We start from the raw sequence: 23,436 nt of genomic DNA on the forward strand, positions 1-23,436 counted from the left end.
TTTATCCACACTTTCCAACGGAATTCTGAAATTGTACTTTATCCCCTGAAATAGAATTGTCTATATTTATACACAATATCTTAAATCTCCCATATATCGGCACCTTCCGATATTAGGTATTTTTAAGATTTTAACAGAACTTTTAATGGATTTTTTGGTTTTTTGAAAATTTCCTAATTCATCCCAAATGGTAGAGGTTACTCAAAGTTCGGCCCAGCCGAACCTTCTTTTTTACATGTAATAACAGATCCTGTGTTGATAGAAATATTGAGATGTACCAAGTCTGGAATGGAATCGAGTATTTATATCGCGTTTTATAAGCTTAATTGATATACAAAATGTCGAACTTTTTGGGGGAGGTACCAGAAGGATTGGACCGATGAATACCATCTTTTCACCAGACTTTGGCTTACTAAAATTATTGGGATGTGTCAAATTTGAAGACAACCGAACTCTTTCATCACAATTTATAAGATTTGTAATTATTCAAAATTTTGACCCTTTGTGGGGGAGGTTCTTAATGGAGTGGACCTATACAGTTCGCATTTATTGTCCTATCCAGATGAAATTTTACACAAATCATTTCTTTGGCCCATTTTTCTTTGAACCCTATTGAAACTAGAGATAATCGGTGGAAACTAAGATATAGCTCCCATACATATCTTCGTCCGATTTGTTTGTTATTGTCCACCAAACGTGTAATTTCATCCCGAATAGTATGAAATTTTACGCATACACCCAAATTAGGCCTGAAAATAAGTATGCCAAATTTAATCGAGGTCGGTCCAGATTTGGATATAGCTCCCATATAAAACTTCGACCGATTTACGTTTTGCACCTAGAAGCTTGTATGTCAATTTAAAGTTCAAAGGACTATATATTCCGTAGCATTATTATTATATATATATATTTATGATTATAATTATATATAATTATGATTATAATTATAGTGGGTATGTTGAATTCTCCCATTTAAACGTTTAATTATTATGCGGAGCTCTACTAAATTAGCAAAGTAGTGTAGGGTATCATAAAGTCGGCCACGCCCGACATTAAGACTTTGTTCACTCATTTTACTGTTATTATATGAAATATATTCGGGATATGATGCATATTTCTTCTTTTTATAAATCAATTTAAGACTTTTGTTAATTTTAAATATTTGGTTCACAATATCGTTGTATCAAAAAGCTCATGCCAAATTATGAAAAATTAATTTTGTCACTCAATTAAATTATCTCTTTCTACTTTGATCACAGCTGATATAGGAATAGGAATAGAAATATGAAAATTTCCGCAAAAAGCCAAGAAGAAAATATAAGATATACACTATTATTATTGAAATAATAGAATTCACATTTGTTATTTTGCACATTATTTTAATAAAATTGTTTTTGTACCAAAATGAACAGTTTATTTAGTTGACGTATACAGATGTTAAGCTGTTGCCCTTTCATGTAGTTGCATTTCTCACAACAAGCCATTCCCTTTAGTATACATTCAAGCTAGCGGCCATCAACATGTAAAATTATTGTTTTTGTTTAGATGGCGTAATCAATAGTCGCTAAGGTATTTTTGTTCATTGCGACCCATGTGACCCTGTTTTAATTCCTGGTCAGATCAATTTTTTAAACAAAAGTTTTTTTTAAGAAATTTATAAGTTGAATCATTTTCCACTGATACCTGTATTTTACAGGTTACTTTTTTAGCATACTGTAAAGTGGAATTATGCAGTTTAAAGGATTTCCATAGAAATGGTCATGTACGTTGGAATCCTATTCCTTTCGCAATGCCAATGAAGATTAATCTCGATAAGCATTCCAATGGTTCCCATGCTGTCCCAGTCGTGCTTGTAGGAGCAGCGTTTGGAGATTTAGTACCATTTAGTACTTTTCGCGGCTGTGATATGGAGATTGTTTGGAAATGCGTCCAATATTTTTAAAACAATCTCCATATCATAACCGCAGACACCAAAATGACATCTATATCAAATTCCAGGATTTAAGATCTGTTCCTTCAGGCAACACAAAATTTAGTATTTTTCCTACAATTATTGTTCACTATTCAAAAACCACAAACATATCCAAATTCCAGGTACCATTAGGGACCTCAGTGTTAAATGTTCGTACACATTTTCGAAACCATTTCATATGACCAGGTTACACATGAACAGCAACTCAGATTTCAGAACTTTTCTTAACTTTATAGTTCGAATTTCTAAAAACTCCTGGTACATATATCCCGATATCCATCGGTGACTCTCGTGTTAAATTTTAGCTCACTCCGTTCGGCCAATATTCTATTCTTTTAGTATATTTAACCCTTTAATACATATATGCAAAAAAATTGGGCATTATGTTTTTTTTTTTTTTTTTTTTTTTTTTTTTTTATCGTTCGGTCCCACGCCTCTCACACCCGCCCCTGCCGACCGAGGGGGCAACCTCCCTATAACGTAGAGAGCGCGTACACACCAAAGTCCGGACCAAGGCGGGTTAGCAATGGTTTTACACCGGCTACAGAAACTACATCAGCCAGTGGTTAAAATACAAAAGACATTTTAAAAGTCACACACAGATTAGTAAACATAAATTTACAAAGCAACAATCTACAAGCACTGCGCATTGGCCACGTCTACTGTTCCGCATAGGGATTGTAGATCAGATGCCAGATGATCAAGCAGCTTGATGAAGTAAAACAAACATTATAAACATGTACAACTGGTGCTCAAAGGCGAAGTTCTACTGGTTCCGCGGAGGGAGTTGTAGATAATATGCCGTAAAAATGAGCTTATAGAGTAAAGAAGACATAAATAAAAGGTTAAATAAACAAAATATTAGCATAGACATAGCACAACAAAAATTACATATGCAGAATACAATTTTTTATTGTGTTCAAGGGACTATATAAGCAAATAGTGTTACATAAACTGTTATAAATTACACAAAGTGATCTCAGTGGGCTATTAAGTTCATAATTTCTTCTTGCTATGGACAATTTTAACGGTTCAAAATTGCGAGTTCTACGAAAGGGAACATTATAGTTATTTCACCAGTGAGAAAGGGGAATCAATCAATCCACGTAATAATTTTATGATAAATAATGCTCTTAACATAAAACGTCTTTTTTCAAGAGATGGAAGATCGATTAACATTAAACGACTCTCGTATGGCGGAAGAAGTTCAGAGGGGTTCCAATTTAAACCACGCAAAGCGAAAATTAAAAACTGAATTTGTACCGATTCAATTTTATCAGAATAATATTTATAAAATGGACTCCATAATATACAACCATATTCTAATACTGGACGAACTAGACTAACAAACAATCTTTTGGTTACGTAAGGGTCATTAAACTCTTTTGACCAACGCTTGATAAAGCCTAGTAAAGATTTAGCTTTATTAACACAAGAATCAATGTGTAAATGAAACCGTAGCTTAGGATCTAAGATTACGCCCAAATCAACGAAAGATTCAACATTATCCAATTTATAAGAGCCAATATAATAGTTAGATAGTAATGGCTGATTTCGAAATAGCGACAATTTTTTGCATTTTTTTTAGATTAAGAGACATACCATTCGCACTACACCAATTTACGAAGGTGTCTAAATCATATTGTAATGAAATTGCATCGTTAAGTGAGTTAATGTGAAGAAACAGTTTCACATCATCAGCGTACATCAGAATTTTAGAAAAACGAATAATTTTCGGAAGATCATTCAGGTAAAGAACAAATAGTAGTGGACCCAAGTGACTTCCCTGCGGTACACCAGATGAAACATAAATATTTTTCGAAGATGTATCATTAAAGAGAACCTTTTGGGTGCGACATTCTAAATAGGAGGATATCCAGTTTAACAGTGATGTTGGGAAACCCATTAGATCTAATTTAAGGAGCAATAACTTGTGCACTACCGTATCAAAAGCTTTGCTAAAATCCGTATAAATTACATCAGTCTGCTGTTTACTAACAAAACCGCTATGTACATGACAAACAATTCTAAGAGATTAGTTATTGTAGATCTACCTTTCATGAATCCATGTTGAAAAGGTGAAATTATAGATTTTAGGTAGTGAGATATCCTACGCGAAACTAAAAGTTCGAAGAGTTTGGGAATAGCGCTTAATTAGCGATACATCTATAATTATCGACTAAACTCCTATTTCCTGATTTATGAAGAGGAATGACAAAGCTCGACCTCCAGTAACATGGAAAATAACCTTTCATTAGGGAAAAATTAAAAATTTTAGTGAGCGGCACGTGAAGCCGCTTATGTATGCGGCACGTGAAGCCGCTTATGTATGCTAATATAATCTATATTGTATAAAAAATTGTTACTAAATCATTTTTCTTTGCTGACCCGAATCATTGCTCTTAAATATAATTATATATATATATATATATACATATATATATATATATATATGTATATATATATATATATATATATATATATATATATATATATATATATATATATATATATATATATATATATATATATATATATATATATACTCAAATGTATATTATGTCTGCAGGACTTTGGGTATTGAAAATGTACATCCACGTTTTGGTATAGCTCCCATACTCTAGCACGTCCATATTTCCGGTATTTTGATGATTTTACCGACATTATTCACCGGAATTGTTTTCAATTTGGTATTGGATTCTACAGGATATGGCCAAGCAATGTCTGTGCCGATCCACGTCTTGGTTTATTGTCAGCACTTTCAAATCCGGCAATACTAGCCATTTATGCGTACTGTAATATATTGCATTTAGTATTACAGTCACACTGTCATACGATTCCTCGATGTAGGTGGCGTAAGCCAATGCTACAGAATGGATCAATCGATCATTATACAAAATTAACTATATAAGAAATATTTATATTACTTTTTGTTGTCAAGCAATAAGTAAGTATCAGTAAGTTGTTCAAGCAATTTGTTCACATCAGGCCAAATTACTATTTCCAGTGCTTTCGGTGAAAAATGATCCTAACAATCTTGTATTCTCGGTACTTCGAAAACTAATGCTTACATTTTTGTTTAAGTCTGGAATCTAGACATGCGGTTTGTTTTCTGACTGTTCTGAATCCCGAACGAGGTGATGAAATTCCCATTGCGATATCAAGTGTGGTTTTCCAAATTCTCCTACGGAAGCGGCATATTCTGATACGGGGCTTTCAAGTTGGCTTTGAGATGCTTCCCATTCAGTTAAACCTTGTGGATGCTATAACCCGTTTCAGACGTCGTTTTTGTATTTTGTTAAAACATATACAATATTTGTAAATGTATGTGTATGGTTTTGAATAAAATATACAATAATTTGAAATTACTTAAAGCTTGGTTGCAAAATAAATTCTTAATTTCAACCTTTATAGGCAACACATTGTATAATTTTGGGACAAAAAAGTATTGTCCTATTATATTAGATTCAACCCTGTGGAATAACCTCAATATTTCATTCTAGTCTAGCATGGTTTCCTTATTTCACTATCAATATTTGCGTACTTTACATTAAACGATATACTCTTGTCTTCGTTAAACATAAATATCAACTATTTAGTCTATGCACAATTAGAGGATATTAAATAACCGCCACAGCAAAGGGCAACCCATCAGAACGATCTGAAGATTTTTTTCCAGAATCTTAGTGTTACGTAACAAAAATAACAGCCACACGACCAAAATTATCAACAAACAAACCACATCTTTTATCACATTTTTATATTATTTATTAGTAGTTCTGTTTATTAAAATTATATAGTATAAGCTTTTAGTGGTGGCAAACATAACATTCAGAAAGACCTTTCATCGTAAAAGATGACAATTTCATACGACAAATAAAACCGGAAGAAAAAATGCATTGGTTGAACTTATATTAGTATGCGACCATTTTAACGTAGTTACGAATAGCATCAGTTGAAGTATTTGGGTGCAGCCTAGATAAAAAAAAAAACAGTTTTACGAGGCGCAACAACAATTAACTGGTTAGAAAGCGTTTGATTAAAGTCCTCATTTAGAGCAACTGTGGGGTTCAAGTGTGACGTCAAATGACATTGATGAGGTTTTATTCACTTAAGTGCAAGAATTAACGTTCGGTACGGGAACAGTCGGATGTGAGTCACTACTGCATTAAGTATAGTTCTCAGAAGGGCGGTCAACCACAGTAGGAGAATTTAATTTTATTAAGTTATCAGGGTCTGGATTACTGCAACCAAGAGTACTAACAACGCTAGCGGACATTTTCCTTCTAGGAAAAACATCTAAAAATTCAAAGGTATTAAATTTTTTTTCAAATCTATCGATTTTTTGTGATACAGAATAAAAACTTTTCTTTCGGTTTAGAATTTCAGCTTAAGTGTCCTTAAAAAGACGATAAAAATTTTTCTCTACAATCCAAACAGGACCAGCGGATTCTTTTAGGTTTATCAGTGATAAAGTGGAATTGTCTGCCATTAAAACCAGAGGCATATAGTTATCAGATAAATAACACGTAATAAAACGTTCAGTAAAGTTTTTAATATTACAATCCTTATATGAGCAAGCAATTATCAACTGGTACAAAAAGATATAAGTAGTAGCTTTAGGTGTAAACAATAGAAATTAAAGTAACACTGTGTGAACGGTATTGTTATTATAATTTAAATAAATGCCTGAAAGTATGCTCAGGAAGAACGAAAGTTAGTAGGACGTGAACCAAACACAAGACGAATAAGCACAAATGTAAAACGAAAATAAATCTAAGCTTCGAAGAATATAGCAAACAAAAATTAAATACAAGTAAAAAATTGTACATTCGGCCGGGCCGAAATTTGATTACCCCCACCTTTCGGAACGAATTTGGCAATTCTTAAGAACAATAAAACCTGTAAAATACTGTTAAAAACTTAAAAATACCGAACGTAGCCGTTATATTAGGATCTATATGAAAATCGGAAGAGGTAACATTTGCTTAAGCCATTACAAAATTCAAATGCGAAACTTAAAAAAAAATCGGTTATAATGTCGATAAAATCAAAATACCGAATATCGGAATGTACCGTTATATGGGGGCTATATGAACACGTAGACCTGCACAGACAATTTTAAGTCATAGGCTGTAGTATCCACTACGAACTTCAAATACCAAATTTGAAACAAAGATAAAATCATCAAAATACCGAATATTGGGGGGTTCCGTTATATGGTGGCTATACGAAGACGTGGACCTGCATATACAATTTTCTGCCATAGGCTATAGTATCCATTTCAAACTTTCAATACCAAATTTGAAATAATTCCGATGAATATTGTTGCAAAAATTCATCAAAATACCGAAGATTGGGAGATCCCGTTATATGGGGGCTATGCCAAAACGTGGGCATACATGGCCCATTTTCAACACCAAAAGTTCTACAGACATAATATACATTGGAGTAATATTTTATCAATCTACTTCAATTCGTTTGGAAGACTACAGACGGACGGACATCGCTAAATCGACATAGAATTTTATGTTGAAAACTTAATAAGAGCATCCGAAGCTCTTATAAACATATCCAATGGTGTGAATGGCAATGTAAATAACTATGATGCACTCAGAAAAGCAAAGAAGTAAATCACTCAAGATTAAACATTTCTTCAAAAATCGAGCACTTGATAGTGGGAAAGTATCAATATATGAGTATAGAAGTTAAAATGATGATTAACTATTGCAGAAATAAATCTACCGATTATATTTTCTGAGTTTCGATAAGACTGTGCTAAACTAATTTCGAGAAATATTGAACCGCTGATATGCCAAAGCAATAAAATATAAAAACGACCAACAAATGTAGATAATTTTCAAAGAAAAATAAATTTTATTTCAATGAAACAAGTGTTTTTCGAGCTTGAGGTCTTTGTTGTTATATTTATTTTAATCTTCCAATATTTCGAAATTCAATGAATTTCATCTTCAGGGAAATAGTCCTACAATAAAAAATAAACAAAGTACGACTTATTAACTATTTTTTTTCTAATACTAACAGGTATATTAACACAGAACAAAGATCGCTTACATGAGTATAAATACTAAATTGAACTTTTATAATTAACTTAAAGCTAGCGTAGCGTTTCTACTCCGTCAAGTTACATTATTGCACTGATTAGTATTTATTTATTGCACGATCTCTACCCCGTGTGAGATGCCTGTAGCAGTAGGCTGTGTTGTCAGTGTCTGTTTTGCTGTTTATTCTTGTTGTTGTTGGGAGACTGTTTATGTGGAGCATCTCTAGTGTTAGTCTCTTGTTGTAATGATTCTTCGTTTGCAGTATTTTTACATCGTCTAAGTTAGGGGTATGATTGTGTATTCGGACAGTGCTGTTTTTTGTATTATGTTGGTATTTCTTAATTTTATGTCCGACTTGTGTCCTGACATTCGACTTTTTAATTTGTTTTTCGTCGTGCCGGCGTATAATTTTCCACAGCCTTCCTCATTATTACCACCACATTCAATTTGGTAAATCACGATATGTTTTTCCAATTTTGGTGTTTTACTTTTCAATTTGCTAAATATTGATTTTGTTGTGTTGTTAGAACTGTGTGCAATGGTATATTTGGTTTTGTCGTATATGTCAGATTTTTCCAAGCTCGAAACACACTTGTTTCAGGTCGAATAAAAAGAAAAAACATTAATTTAAATTTTATTTATATTACTTAGATTTGACTGAATGTAGGATAAGTAACCATCTAGGAAAAAAAAATAAATTATTATAACAATAGAAAATAATATTTGCAAACTATGATTGTATTGGAAGATGTTAAAGTACGTAAATTTTATACATGTTTAAAAGTGACGGTGGGAGTCATTTATTTTAGCTAGCAGTCGGATATGGGGTGGGTTCTTGTCCAGTTCAAAAGGGAATGAACATCGTGCTGTAGGAAAGTAGAATCGTCAAGGGAATTTATATGCATGTAAAGCTTCACATCATCAGCATAGATTAATATTTTAGAGAATCGAATGTGATACGGGAGACCATTAAGATACAGAACAAAAAGTAAAGGACCCAAATGACTACCCTATTCTTCGCCAGAAGAAACAACAATATTTTTGGAAAAGGAATCATTGAATATAACTTTTTGGGAACGACCCTCCAAGTATGATGAAATTCAGCCAAATAAAGCAGTCGGAAAACCCATAGCAACCCATATATAACAAATGCTTATGCACTGCGGTATCAAAGACTATACTGAAGTCTGTATAAATAGCGTCAGTTTGTTGTTTATTTACAAATCCGTTTTGAACATGGCACACAAATTCTAAAAGATTAGAAGTAGTAGATCTGCCTTTCAAAAAACATGCTGAAAAGGGTATATTCTGCTTTTTATAAAATGTGACATCTGACGTGATACTGAGAGTTCAAAAAGTTTAGGAATGGCGCTTAACTTAGCAATGCATTTATAATTATCTATGAAACGTCTATTGCTTGATTTATGAAGTGGAATAACGAAACTCGATCTGCAGAAGCTTGGAAAATAACCTATTTTCAAGGAGTAGTTAAATATTGTAGTCAAAGGTATGTATAATTCTCTAGCACAAGATTTTAAAATATATGAAACACCGTCAGGGCCAATGGAAAATGAGGAGCGTAATATCTTTAACCCCTTTAAGACTTCGTAGGGGAAGTGATTTATTGTGGTATGAATTTCGCAAAAGCCTATAGATGTGGCCTGGGTACAGAAAGACTGAAAAAGTCAGCAAATAAATTTGCAATTTCAAGATTGTCTGAAGACTCTTTACTACCAAGTTTTATGCTGGAGGGAAATGTCTGAGATCTCCTTTTGGAGTTTACAAATTTAAAAAACCTAAAGATTGTTTAATAAATTCTGCCGGATTTGGGCTAAATGCTGAGAATAATATTTCGAGTTTCCCGAATTATATCTATTTCTTGCCTTGAAATATTTTGAATAATTTACAGCAGTGTCAGATTTTTTGACTTTTTTAAAAAGTCTTTTTTTAATATTGCGTAGACGTCTTAAAGTAGTTGTAAACCAAACAGGGCCTTGGTCAACTAATCGTTTTGCCATTGATACGGAGCTATTTAGAGCGAAATAGAGCTGTCCATAAAATTTAGAAACACATGAATCAATGTCGCCATAGATGCACCTCATTGAACCTGATAAGAGAGAGCGTAGTAGGGGTATACAGGCCTTTGCATAATTACGCATTTCAATAAAGTACTAGTAACAGTAGTGTTAGACAGAGTGTTCCTTAATGCAAAGTTTAAAAGGAGCGTTGGAGTATTGAAGTCAAAATGGTCATAAATTATTACGATTAAAGCTTGAAAATATTTGATTTACACACACACACACACACACACACACACATATATATATATATATATATATATATATATATATATATATATATATATATATATATATATATATATATATATATATATATATATATATATATACTGCATGAGGTTTGTTGTTGTAGAACACTTCCTCTCAAATCCGTTCTGATAGGGTGAAACAATAGAACCAAAGCAATGGATAAGATTTTAAGTAATCAGTTTTTCGAAAAGCTTTGCTCTTCCTCGGTAATTACCCACATTAGATTTATCTCCGTTTTTGAGTTATGGAAGCATTGAACAATATAGTAAGAGGATAAACAAAAGCATCGGCGCACTTCCTCAGGATGCAACTCGGGATCTTATTTGGTCCAAAATCATACCCATACTTCAACGTTTTCAATCCATTTAAAACTATAGTGCTGTTTAATAGTGAAATATATATTGATTGATTAGTGTTAATTTCGAAGGGGTAGATATTGCTTTAGTAGAATATGTTGCACTGAAGAAGTCTGCAAACAAGTTAGATATAAAATTTTTATCACAGCATTCAGCATCGTCATACTTTAAATTTGGTAGAAAATCAGTGTACTTTCGCTTCGATTTGACAAATTCCTTGAAAGACTAAAGTTGTTTTTGAGTTTGGTCAGATATTTTGAATAGCAAATATTATTCATAGTAGTATATTCATACCGTGCTACAGAATATCTTCCGTAGTCAATGGAAGATTTATTAAGTGTATCGAAGAATACTTCATAAAATTTGTGTATGTTTTCAGGAAAAAGGTATTTATCCCCAGGTAAAAAATTCCACAACATGTTTGGTATATTAAAATCGCCAAGTATACAAATAAGATCCTCTAGCTTAGTTTTTTTGCGAAGCTGCTTTTTAATGCATGGCTATGCTCTTCATAAATTATTTGCGGTGATGATGGAGGAATATATGAGCTTTTTTCAAATTGTTGATGGCTTTGACGTAATGAACTCAATATTTGGAGGAGAATCAAGATAATTGGCATAAAAAGGTATTGGAGACAGCTATGAGCACTTCACCGCCGTTGCTTCCACGTCACGTCTAAAGATATTGTATTTATTTGACAGAATTTCAGAGTTTAAAATGCAGGTCTAAATCATTAGTAAGATATGATGTTCAAAGGTAAAACTGTCAACATATAATAATAATTATGTGGAAGGTAATCTCGGATCTACGTTCATTATTCAATGTCCCACTGTGGATCCCTACAATATTACTTGGGAACGAAGATAATATGAGAGAACTAAAGGCACAACGACGCTGGTTCTTGAAATATTTTCAATGAAGGAGTGCAATCCTACAAAGTCTCCAATGAAAAAGGCATTGATTCTTCCAATAGAGTTGCAACCTCATCAAGCGAAGTGGAATACATACCCCTCAGTTATGTTGTTTCGGAATTTTTTTTATTAGAGGAATTCTTATAGATTTAAACGTTCTAAATGAGGATGACAGAGGATGTATCGGCATAGAACAAAATTCTTACAGCAAAATATCAAAACATATTGATGTGAAGTTTTACTTTATACGAAATCACATAGCCAATGGAATCATAAAGTTTCAATATATATCAAGAGAGTCGCAAGCAGCAGACATGTTTACAAAATCATTGGGTACAAGCAAATTTATACAGTTTCGACAAAATTGAAACGTAGTGATTGAAAGGGGGTTTTGTGGCACTCTGAATGTTTCAATTTTATTTGTAAATAACGTTTGCATTTTTGTTGAATCTTTTTGGTTTTTAATTATTTATTTTATCGGGTTGATCTAAAAATTAAATAACAAAAATGCAACATATTAACATTATCACAGCATGCTAGGACATAAACACGTAAAAATACTTGCAAATAATAAAAATAATAAATTTAAATCTAGCGTCAAGTGTTATTATTGCATAGTAAACATACAACAGATCCACCGAAGATGTACAAGTCCCTGATAAATTTACCAATTATATCAGACAGATTGGAAAAGTCAGAAATATATGACAAAACTAAATGCACAATAGCACATGGCTCACATAACACAACTAAATCTGTATTCACAAACATGTAAAGTAAAATTCCTAAAATGGACAAGCATAATGTAGTATACGAAATTGAATGTGGTGGTAATAAGGAAGAAAGTTGAGGAAAACTTCGCGTTGGCACAACAAAAAAACAAAATAAAGCTAGGATGTCGGCACACAAATCAGACATAACATAAAAAAAAATAATTCAATACAAAAAAAACGGCGTTAGCCGAATGCTGTAAACAGAACAATCCTACATCCAAGATCGATGACGTGAGAGTGTTACAAACGGAACATCACTATAACAAAAGACTAACAAAAGAGATGTTCCACAATAGTTTATCGACAACAAAAAGATTAAGCAGCAAAGCAGTCACGGACAACACAGTCTACTGCTACAGGCATTTAACAAAAAGAGATCGTGTAATAAGCAAATAATTATCAGTGCAATAATAATACTTGGCGGTTGTAGTCACACTTCGCTAGGTTTAAGTTTATGATTCTAATTATTTGCAGGTAAGCAAATATATATATTGCTGTGATAATACTAATATGTTGTATATTTTTGTTATTTAATTTGTAGATCACCCTGATGATGAAATTCAAAGAGTTTCGAAATATTGGGAAAAAAAAATAATTAAAAACCAAAAAGATTGACCTCAAGCTCAAACAATTGTTTTTATTAACAATCAAAAATGTCGAAAAAGCAGAAATAAGTTTACTTTTTCTTAACTTCAACTTAGATTCTCCTTCGTTTACATATCATTTTTCAAGTCTCTTCTCTAATTAATAAAACTTTTATGAAAAATAAATAACCACCGCTTTTCATCTCAGCAATAATATTAAAGGTGGAAATCAGTTAATATTACGCATCGTCCGCATTATATATTGGATTCTTCTGATAAAAACCTTGACTCGAGCGTTTATTCGAAAATACAATACGTTTACAAAATCATTGGGCACAAGCAAATTTATACAGTTTCGACAAAATTGAAACGTAGTGATTGAAAGGGGGTTTTGTGACACTCTGAATGTTTCAATTTTATTTGTAAATAACGTTTGCATTTTTGTTGAATCTTTTTGGTTTTTAATTATTTATTTTATCGGGTTGATCTAAAAATTAAATAACAAAAATGCAACATATTAACATTATCACAGCATGCTAAGACATAAACACGTAAAAATACTTGCAAATAATAAAAATAATAAATTTAAATCTAGCGTCAAGTGTTATTATTGCATAGTAAACATACAACAGATCCGCCGAAGATGTACAAGTCCCTGATAAATTTACCAATTATATCAGACAGATTGGAAAAGTCAGAAATATATGACAAAAATAAATGCACAATAGCACATGGCTCACATAACACAGCTAAATCTGTATTCACAAACATGTAAAGTAAAATTCCTAAAATGGACAAACAAAATGTAGTATACGAAATTGAATGTGGTGGTAATAAGGAAGAAAGTTGAGGAAAACTTCACGTTGGCACAACAAAAAAACAAAATAAAGCTAGGATGTCGGCACACAAATCAGACATAACATAAAAAAAAATAATTCAATACAAAAAAACGGCGTTAGCCGAATGCTGTAAACAGAACAACCATACATCCAAGATCGATGACGTGAGAGTGTTACAAACGGAACATAACTATAACAAAAGACTAACAAAAGAGATGTTCCACAATAGTTTATCGACAACAAAAAGATTAAGCAGCAAAGCAGTCACGGACAACACAGTCTACTGCTACAGGCATTTAACAAAAAGAGATCGTGTAATAAGCAAATAATTATCAGTGCAATAATAATACTTGGCGGTTGTAGTCACACTTCGCTAGGTTTAAGTTTATGATTCTAATTATTTGCAGGTAAGCAAATATATATATTGCTGTGATAATACTAATATGTTGTATATTTTTGTTATTTAATTTGTAGATCACCCTGATGATGAAATTCAAAGAGTTTCGAAATATTGGGAAAAAAAAAAATAATTAAAAACCAAAAAGATTGACCTCAAGCTCAAACAATTGTTTTTATTAACAATCAAAAATGTCGAAAAAGCAGAAATAAGTTTACTTTTTCTTAACTTCAACTTAGATTCTCCTTCGTGTACATATCATTTTTCAAGTCTCTTCTCTAATTAATAAAACTTTTATGAAAAATAAATAACCACCGCTTTTTATCTCTGCAATAATATTAAAGGTGGAAATCAGTTAATATTACGCATCGTCCGCATTATATATTGGATTCTTCTGATAAAAACCTTGACTCGAGCGTTTATTCGAAAATACAATACGTGTATTGTAGAAAAAAAAAAAAAACGCTGCGGTCAACAGATCACGGCTGCGTTGCGCCCACAACGGACCGTGATTTCTAGGCCTTTAAGACAACCAATCTCGACATTGACGGACCCTTTGAAATTAAGTCATTTACGGATCGGGCCTGTAGAATCACCAAGGCTTATGTTCGTGTGTTTCTCCAATAGGAGGCGGTATCAGATTTGTTAACGGAGCCTTTCTTAGCCGCCTTTCATAGGTTTTTCTCATGTCGTGGTTGTCCTAATACTGTGTTCTAAGACAATGGTACGAACTTTGTAGGTGCTTCGCGAACACCAGAAAAGGATTTTAAGACCTTTATTGAAAAAATCGAGAACTATTAGGTACTTCAAGCGAATATCAAGAGATCAGAAATGAGATGATTTTGTTGTTTTTCGCCAGGAGCAGCTACCCCAAACGGTTTGGAGGTTAGGACAAATAGTACAGGTTCATCTCGGCGATGATGGAATGATTCGCGTAGTTAACGTCAAGACAGCACAAGGAGCGTTACGGCGGCCAAGAAGAAAATTAGTAATACTCCAGAACTAATTTATTCCTCCTTGTCGTCATATATTTGTGTTGTTTAGCTATAGAACCTGCAGTAATCTCGTTGGACTTTGACTTCGCGGATACCCCAATGTCTGATGAAGAGCGAATGGATATCTCCAGCATAAGTTCAGTGGTTATGATGAACGTGGGTCAAACTGAAGCCCGATCGGAACCCAATCCTTGTCATGATGTCCGTCGGCATCTTTTCCTACTGCATTCCCGCCTTCCTCATCGTGTGTCGACTTTAGTACCATACAAAGCCAATAAAACACAAGGCGCTCATCGTACTTCGCCACAGTTCGTTGAGTTTGTATCTTTCTGTTCTCCGCCTATGTTTCCGTTTGTTTCGTATCATCGCCCTGTCCCTGACTTTGGTTTTTCGTCTGTTATTGCCTAACTCCTGCATCCCGGTTAGACCGTTGTTGGATCCTTGCTGTCGTGTTAGCCACGTTTGCGAGAGCCTTTTCAAAGGGATCGCGCAGTTCATTACAACCATGTAACTTAGGCTAATTGATGTATTGATGCATTGCTATCGCAAATTGCGTGAATACAAACTCGGCACTCATTGAATTACATTGCTACTAAGTGTCTTGATATTGAATTGTATTGCCTATCGAAATAATTTCATTTTTGAATAGTATTGCAAAAAAATGTTATTAATAATTATTGCAATATTGTCCAATGTTTCAAGGTGAGCGGCAATGGTTAAGTCGGTCTCCCTTATGTAGGGTTACTTATTATTTTAGCCTAGAAATTTCTTGCTCTTTGCACGGTTGTAACAGTATAATAAAGGCAATCTGCCAACTCGGGTTGACAAGTTCTCATAGTAGTCAATAAACGAATATTAGATATCATTACTTAAGCTAATACTTTTTGGTTTAATATATTTTTTAATATATTTTTTTTTCTATACGGCTCCTGAGGAAACAATAATGTCTCATACGGAGAGAAATACATGTGATAGTAAGAAATTGGAAATATGTTATTTCTGAGTAATTTATATGGTATTTGTGTGTTAAAGTATATCTTGAATCCAAGTGCTTTTTGTTTCCCTCGTCTTCGGACACATAGGATTAGTACAAAGTGGCATTAACAAGGAAAAACATAGCTTGAAGTGTTTTTTGTTGAGTAGAGGAAGAGTAGAAAGTGGCACAATAAGGAAAATATTCGTGACTAAATCAGTCCCTTAGCATTGCCTTAAGTGGAGTAACTGATTATAATCAAAATAAAATAATACTTACAATTTTACCTATTTCTTATTTCTTTTTGTATACCTTTTTTCCGCTATAAAATCATTACAAACTTTGTTTTCGATAACTTTTCGTGTGCAACTTCGATAACGTCTTCGGTGATCCACATAAACTACAGTACGGGTCTATGCGCGATTACTAATTTCACAAAACGTGTGTCTTATAGGTAAACGTTTCCAGACTGAGCTGTGTCTGCAGACGGACAGTAGCCCGAGAAACGATGGCAGCAAAGTTCACACTTACTCGACAGGTATGCCAGATGCGTTCTAAACGCGTATAAAACCAGGGGTTCGTTAGCATTATGTATCATCATGTGATACAGCCTTTGGTGCTAGTGGTCGTGTAGTCGGTTTAGACCGTGCTGGAATGCGTCTTTGCTGAGGGCGGTTGATCTTCTATTTGTTGATGGTTGTTGAGGTCGTTTTGGAGGTTTTCATGATGATGATGAATAACGTTCATGCGTTTGTTGCCGCCGAGATGCTCTTGAGGGGGTTTCAACGATAAAGGAAGTTCAGGGGGTCGGTTTGATGAAGGACGTTCAGGGGATGGTTGTTGTTTATGTCGTTTTAAAGATATATGACGTTCGGGTGATAATTATTGTCTGCGTTTGGAAGATGAGGATCGATTGGAATGTGATTAACGTCTTTGCAAAGGTCGAAAGAAAGCGAAAGTCGTTGATAATGCAAATGAGGTTGAAGTTCTAAGGTCAAAGACTCTGACATTTTTATCAGATCCTAAACATAATTTCATGATTTGACCTAACTTCCATTCGTTCTGAGGTACCCGGTCGTCCGTTATAATAACTTAGTCGTTGAGTTAGGGTTTCATTTCAGATTTTGATAAGCACATTCATTCAAGGGGATTGTTTGTATATTTCCGCAAAACACAACTCAGTCTAAATATGCTCGCTCTGTGAAGCTGGTTTACTGTTCCTTAAATGTCCAATATATTATTCATTTCCAGATACACTTCTGGTAGATGTTGACTTGTACAAATCTGCTCAAGAAATGCCATTGTTGATCGCAAAGTCTCATCACGAAGAGTAAGTGAGGTAAGGGGGGAAGTATTTACCGATTTTCAAAGTTAGATATATAGTGCACCGTAAACGATCAAAATACATAGCATGCAACTTTGTGGTGTTAGTGATCTTTTGCCAATGACACTCTGAATTCAATTAAAAAATTTTTACAAGTGAATTGATTTCTTTTTTGTACCACTATTACATTCAGATTCTTTTATTTCTCTTACTGCTTTCTTCTTTCTTTTTTAAGCACACGCGGGGCACTTAAAGGTGAAAACTTGATTTTTCAACTACCGGTTTTTGCAAGTTTACAAAAAATTGACTATCGACTTTTTGAAAGCCACAGAAAATCGGGTATTCGAGTTTTACTCGAATTTGTTGATGACTACTACGTAAGTTTTTGTCCAAACTTTTAATTTGAAAATATAACCATAAGTATCGCCGTTTTGAAATTTACAATGAACAGTAGTCTAAAGAGAGGGGGAAAGTTCCCTCTTCTCTACATTTTTGTTGTAATTTTTAGGGAATATCAGGCAGTTTCAATTTACATTTTTTTGTTACTTTCAGAATCAGATTAATTTAAAGTAATGCAAGCAAAAGTTCACCTTTAAACAGAGTTTCAAAGTACATTGATTTTTCTTTATCTCAAAATCACATTTTAGATTGTATATTTTATTAGATTATACAAATTTAGTTTAATGAAATTCAATCAATAGTTCATTAGTGTATTTAATTTACAGGTTTCACTGAGTCATGTTCACAGTTTTTGTATTTAATCATATCTTCTATATTTATCGTTCTTTATTTTCGACTTTTCGCTGATTGCATTAAATATTAACTTTCACTTATCTGTTTAGTTTTTTTTATACCCTCCACCATACTATTGTCGGACCCAACAAATTATATATATTCTTGATCAGCGTAAAATTCTAAGTCGATTTAGCCATGTCCGTTTGTCTGTCTGTCTGTCTGTCTGTTGTAATCACGCTATCTATCGAACGAATTTAGATAAAAGGCTAAACTTTTGCACACCTGTTTATTTTTCCAGTAGGCAGGTTAAATTCGTAAATGGGCCATGTAGGTCCACGTTTTCATATAGTTCCCATATAACGGTACCTCCCTATATTCGGTATTTTGATGATTTTAGCGCCATTATTCACCGGAAGTGTTTCAAATTTCGTATTTAGAGTTCATAATAGGAACTACAGTCTGTGACAGAAAAATGTCTATGCAGTACCTCCCTATATTCGGTATTTTGACGAGTTTAGGTACAATACCCACTGAAATTGTTTGAGATATCGTATTTGACGTTAGTAATGGATGCTATAGCCTGTGACATAAAATTGTCTATGCTGGTCCAGATCTTCGCACAGCTCCGATATAATGGTACCTCCCTATATACGATATTTTGATGATTTTAGCCACATTATTCACCGTTTATTTAAAGTTTCGAATTTGAATATGGTTATGGCTAATGGCAAACAATGCCCACGTCGTATAGACCCCAATATAACGGCAATATTCGGTATTTTTAAAATTTAACAGCATTTTTTAAGGATTATATTTTTTTAAAATTTCCAAATTCGTTCCAAATGGTGGAGGGTATTCAAAGTTCGGCCCGGCCGAACTTACTGCTTTTTAACTTGTTTTTTTTATGAACGAAACGTTTTGCTTTAATTTTCCAAAGACACTTATTACTTACTTACTGATTCTCTACCCTTTGTCGATGAAGGGCAGTAACAGAATTTGCAAGACAAATACAATTGTGTGCGTCCTATTGGTACTAAGTAAGAAGTCATAACACAGATAAATAATCATTCAAATTTAGCAAGGAAAATAGTCAATAAATAGGACAAGTTTGCAGAATAACTGAATATGACACATTTTAATGCGAAAAACTTGATTATTTAAGGTGTGATATTGTTCAATCATTGAACAGACACTACAAAGTGTACATAAGTTATTAATATGAAGAATATCACCAGAAGTTAGTCGTTTGAATAAAAACGTAATGGTTTTATGTTCGCAAAAAAACTATTTCTACTATATTAAAAATAAAGAAATGCATAACACTTGCGAAGCAATGTAAATTTTAGTAATTATAAATAAAAATATTGCTAAACGTGTGAATTTGTGACGTCTTCTAATTTACTTTTTTTTCGTCCGTATATCTATTATAGAAGATTATTCAGTATCGTGGCATATTTATAATGTGTTATATCATATTAAACACATTTTGGGCCAATTTCACCTTTAAAAAAATACATTTTCAGATTGTCCTCAACTTAAAATTTCAGACATTTTTAATATTTGGCAGGATATTTAAATAAAATAAATTGCATTTCGGTAATATTTACGGATTGTCGACAATATGAAATACTACACCCCCGTACATACTTAAAGTTAAACATTACAAAAATAAAAATGAATATATCTTTGTTTGAATCGATTTCTACTGTTATTAACGGAATCTTTATGCAGATATCATTGCTTTGCAGCGTATTATGGCTGAGAAAGTTTATTAAAATAATCTACACAAAATTTGGTGGAAATATATATGGGATCTAACTCTAAACACATTCCGACCAAATTTGCCAAATGTTTCTTTAAGCTATATCGGGTATCTCGTACCAAAAAGCATAGTATACTACGGCTCTGAAGGGTTTAAATGTCAAGTCGGATGAAAATTGTATGTAGGGCCTACATATATTCTTGCTGATTCTTATTTGGCAGATGTCGTTCTCCTAATAACGAGCACCTAAAACGAACTTTCGAAGGTCTACCTCCCTCGGATCTTTTGTCTCAAAATTATGCAAATATGTGAACTGTAGCAGACAGCTGTTTACATACATAATTCCAAGTTATACAAATTCCCGATCAACCCTTTTTATAGTAGTTTGAAGACATCATTTGAATTCTCCAATCGATTTCACTATAATTTTCAAAAGAATTTATTTAAAATATTAATGATTTTAGCCATGTTAACAGAATATTTTCATATTATGAATTTAAAAGTCGAATAGTAGCTGGAAACCTGTAGAATCGTTTCCACGGTATTTGGAAGATTTTCAGCAACCGATTTCCGATTGACAGACTTTGTTGTGTTTCCAATAATTAGTACGAATAACTTAATATTTAATGCTTTTCTTTGCCTTATGGTGGAGGTTTTGCAGAACTTGACATAGTGCTAGAAACCTCTCTGGCTTAAACGGAATCTATTACAGTTTTGTTTATTGTTTCATAGCACTAAAATTCGTGATTATTGCCTGTGATGTAGACATTGCTAGTGAGGCCCCGCAACAATATAAGATAACAAATGATTTCATGTTGAATCCGGCATTAACCATTAAAGTTAACTTCATTGAAGTATTTTGAATATTTATACTGAAACCAAATACTATATTTGATGCATTGTGAACAAATGTTATTTAGATATGAGAGTTGTTTTTTATACTTTTTAGATAAATGGACTATATGTGCATATGTATGTTTTTTCGACGTACAAACCTGCATTCCAATAACAGCGTAGATAAAAAATAGCATTACAATTAAAAGTGCTACATATGGAAGTGCTTGAAATGATTTTATAAATGTCCATAGTAACGTACGGATGCCTTCGCCTTTACTCAACAATTTAACCAAACGCATAACTCGAAAAAGTCGAAAGAAGTTAATGGAAATTAAGGTGGATCCTCCCTATAAAAAATGGCATATTAATAATATTTCATAACCAAATAGTATCTTACCTTAGCTTTGTTGCATGACTGTCCATCGCATGTTGCTAATGCCTGTTCTTTTGTTTTAATTTCGCTATAAACTATGTCAATAAAACTTCCCAATACAATGATAAAATCGAAAGTGTTCCAAGCATCACCAAAATAGTTCTATATAAAATGTTTGTGTTTTAAATTTCTTATTAGTACTTTGTATAGCACTTCCAAAATTATATATTGGAAGTATTTGTGATAATTTTGCTTAAAAACTAAATGCAAATAACACAATGGGCCAAAACTTCCTAGGGGTTGATTTAAGGTAGACAGTGGACCCACAAGCAGGATTTGTTTTAATTATGTTTGTTTAAGTAAGACTTGATGTTTAACTAGGTCTCCCTTGCATGTAGTAGGAGATTTTAATGTAAATATTTTAGTTTCGACAAGTCGCTAAACTTTATGCACCTATATTTCAACACTGATAGGTAATATTCTTTACCATCAAGAAATACGCAGTAGAAATACTTATCGTCTTTGGCGGCCTTCAATAAATTTCTGGGCATTAGCGGGTTAAGTGGCACGAAGAACTACGTGTTAAGTCCACAGTATAGAAACTCGACAGGGTTCTTCCAAAGGCAAAAGTACCTACAATACATACTGAATTGGACCTGGGGAAATTCAGCAAGATGAAATGACTCACATTTCTCACAGGAATTGTTTAAATTTTGCTATACAGAGTGTCTAATGGGATTTACGTTCTGAAGTTTAGCATTGTCTATATAGGACCAACTTTTCGGAACAAGTATATAATCGTTTTTATACCATCCACCACAGTATGGAGGGTATATTAAGTTTGTGATTCCGTTTGTAACACCTTGAGATATACATTTTAGACCCCACAAAGTATATATATTCTTCATCAGCATAAAATTCTATGTCGATGCTTCCGAACGAAAAGAAGTAATTTGATAAAAAATTTACTCAAATGTGTATTGAAGTTCATAATGTATAATACAGCCTATGGCAAAAAATTGTCTGTGCAGGTCCACGTTTTATAACCCTCATGGTACCACCCTATATTAGTCATTTTGATGATTTAAGCTACATTATAAACAGATTTTTTTCAAGTTTCGTATTTGAATATTGTAATAGCTTATGACTAAAGTTGCATATGCAGGTCCACGTCGTCGTATAGACCCTAATATAAGACACCAGTCGTTATTTTTAAGATTTTAACAAAAAATTTAACGGATTTTATTTTCTTGAAAATTGCCAAATTCTTACCAAATGGTGGAGGGTATTTAAAGATCGGCCCGGCCTAACTTACAGCTTTTTTACGTGTTAATTCCTCATTTGTAGTCCATAGTTTTCCTCTATTGACAGAGAACTGCTTACGTACTTCTTTTCCAAAAGGATTTTAGTTTAATTTATCTCATTGGTTCCTCTTCACTTCGAAAAATATAACTTTACTTTAAACATTTTTGAAATCTATTTGGAATAACTTCGATTATTTATTACTATAAAATAAATGGAACTTTATATTTTGAAAGTGTAATATAAATAATAATAAGTATTACCTAATACAAGATAATTATAATAATACGATTAAAATAAATAATAAATAAATTCGAATAAATTAATAAAATTTATAAAATATAAATAAAACAGTGTTGGCTTGTTTGAAATCATAAATATTTTCGTTAGTTGTGTAGAAGATTTTCATTACATTTTTTTTCGAACACTTCAAAACTGGTGATCACACGGTCGTTACTTTAGAAATCCACACCTCTGAAATGTAGGAATGGTAGAGTATAGTACAAGTGCCAGACGATGAGTGCCCAATTCAGCTCACGACATCCGTTAGAAATTGATGTTTAAGATAGTTCAGCAATTAGCCTTTGATTTAAAAGAACTTTGCTGTTGAATTTTGTCTACTCCGAATTACTACGTCCTTGTTGTAGTAGTAGAGCCCGATTTCAATTATGACTGATATGAAATACCGCAACCCTTTAGGTATCTAAATATCAACAACAAAATACAATTAATGTGTTTGTTTTCTCAATCGATCGAGACGCTTTATATAACTCGCACTTTATTGTAAGCTCCTATACATTGCTCTGTACTAACTATAAAGTAACATAGTGTACCAACAACAAATATTCATGGCAATTTACCAAATCTCCTCTAAAACTATTGTGTTTTGTTATCTTTTTATTTCCAAC

At 32.9% G+C, this 23,436-nt stretch overlaps 1 pseudogene; it reads right to left on the bottom strand.

Annotated features, from left to right (window-relative positions):
- LOC131801321 (muscle calcium channel subunit alpha-1-like) overlaps positions 1-23,436 on the bottom strand; it is a 269,768-nt pseudogene that overhangs the window by 8,538 nt on the left and 237,794 nt on the right.

The sequence above is a fragment of the Musca domestica genome, unplaced genomic scaffold (genome assembly GCF_030504385.1).
Source record: "Musca domestica strain aabys unplaced genomic scaffold, Musca_domestica.polishedcontigs.V.1.1 150, whole genome shotgun sequence".
NCBI classification, from domain to species: Eukaryota; Metazoa; Arthropoda; class Insecta; order Diptera; family Muscidae; genus Musca; species Musca domestica.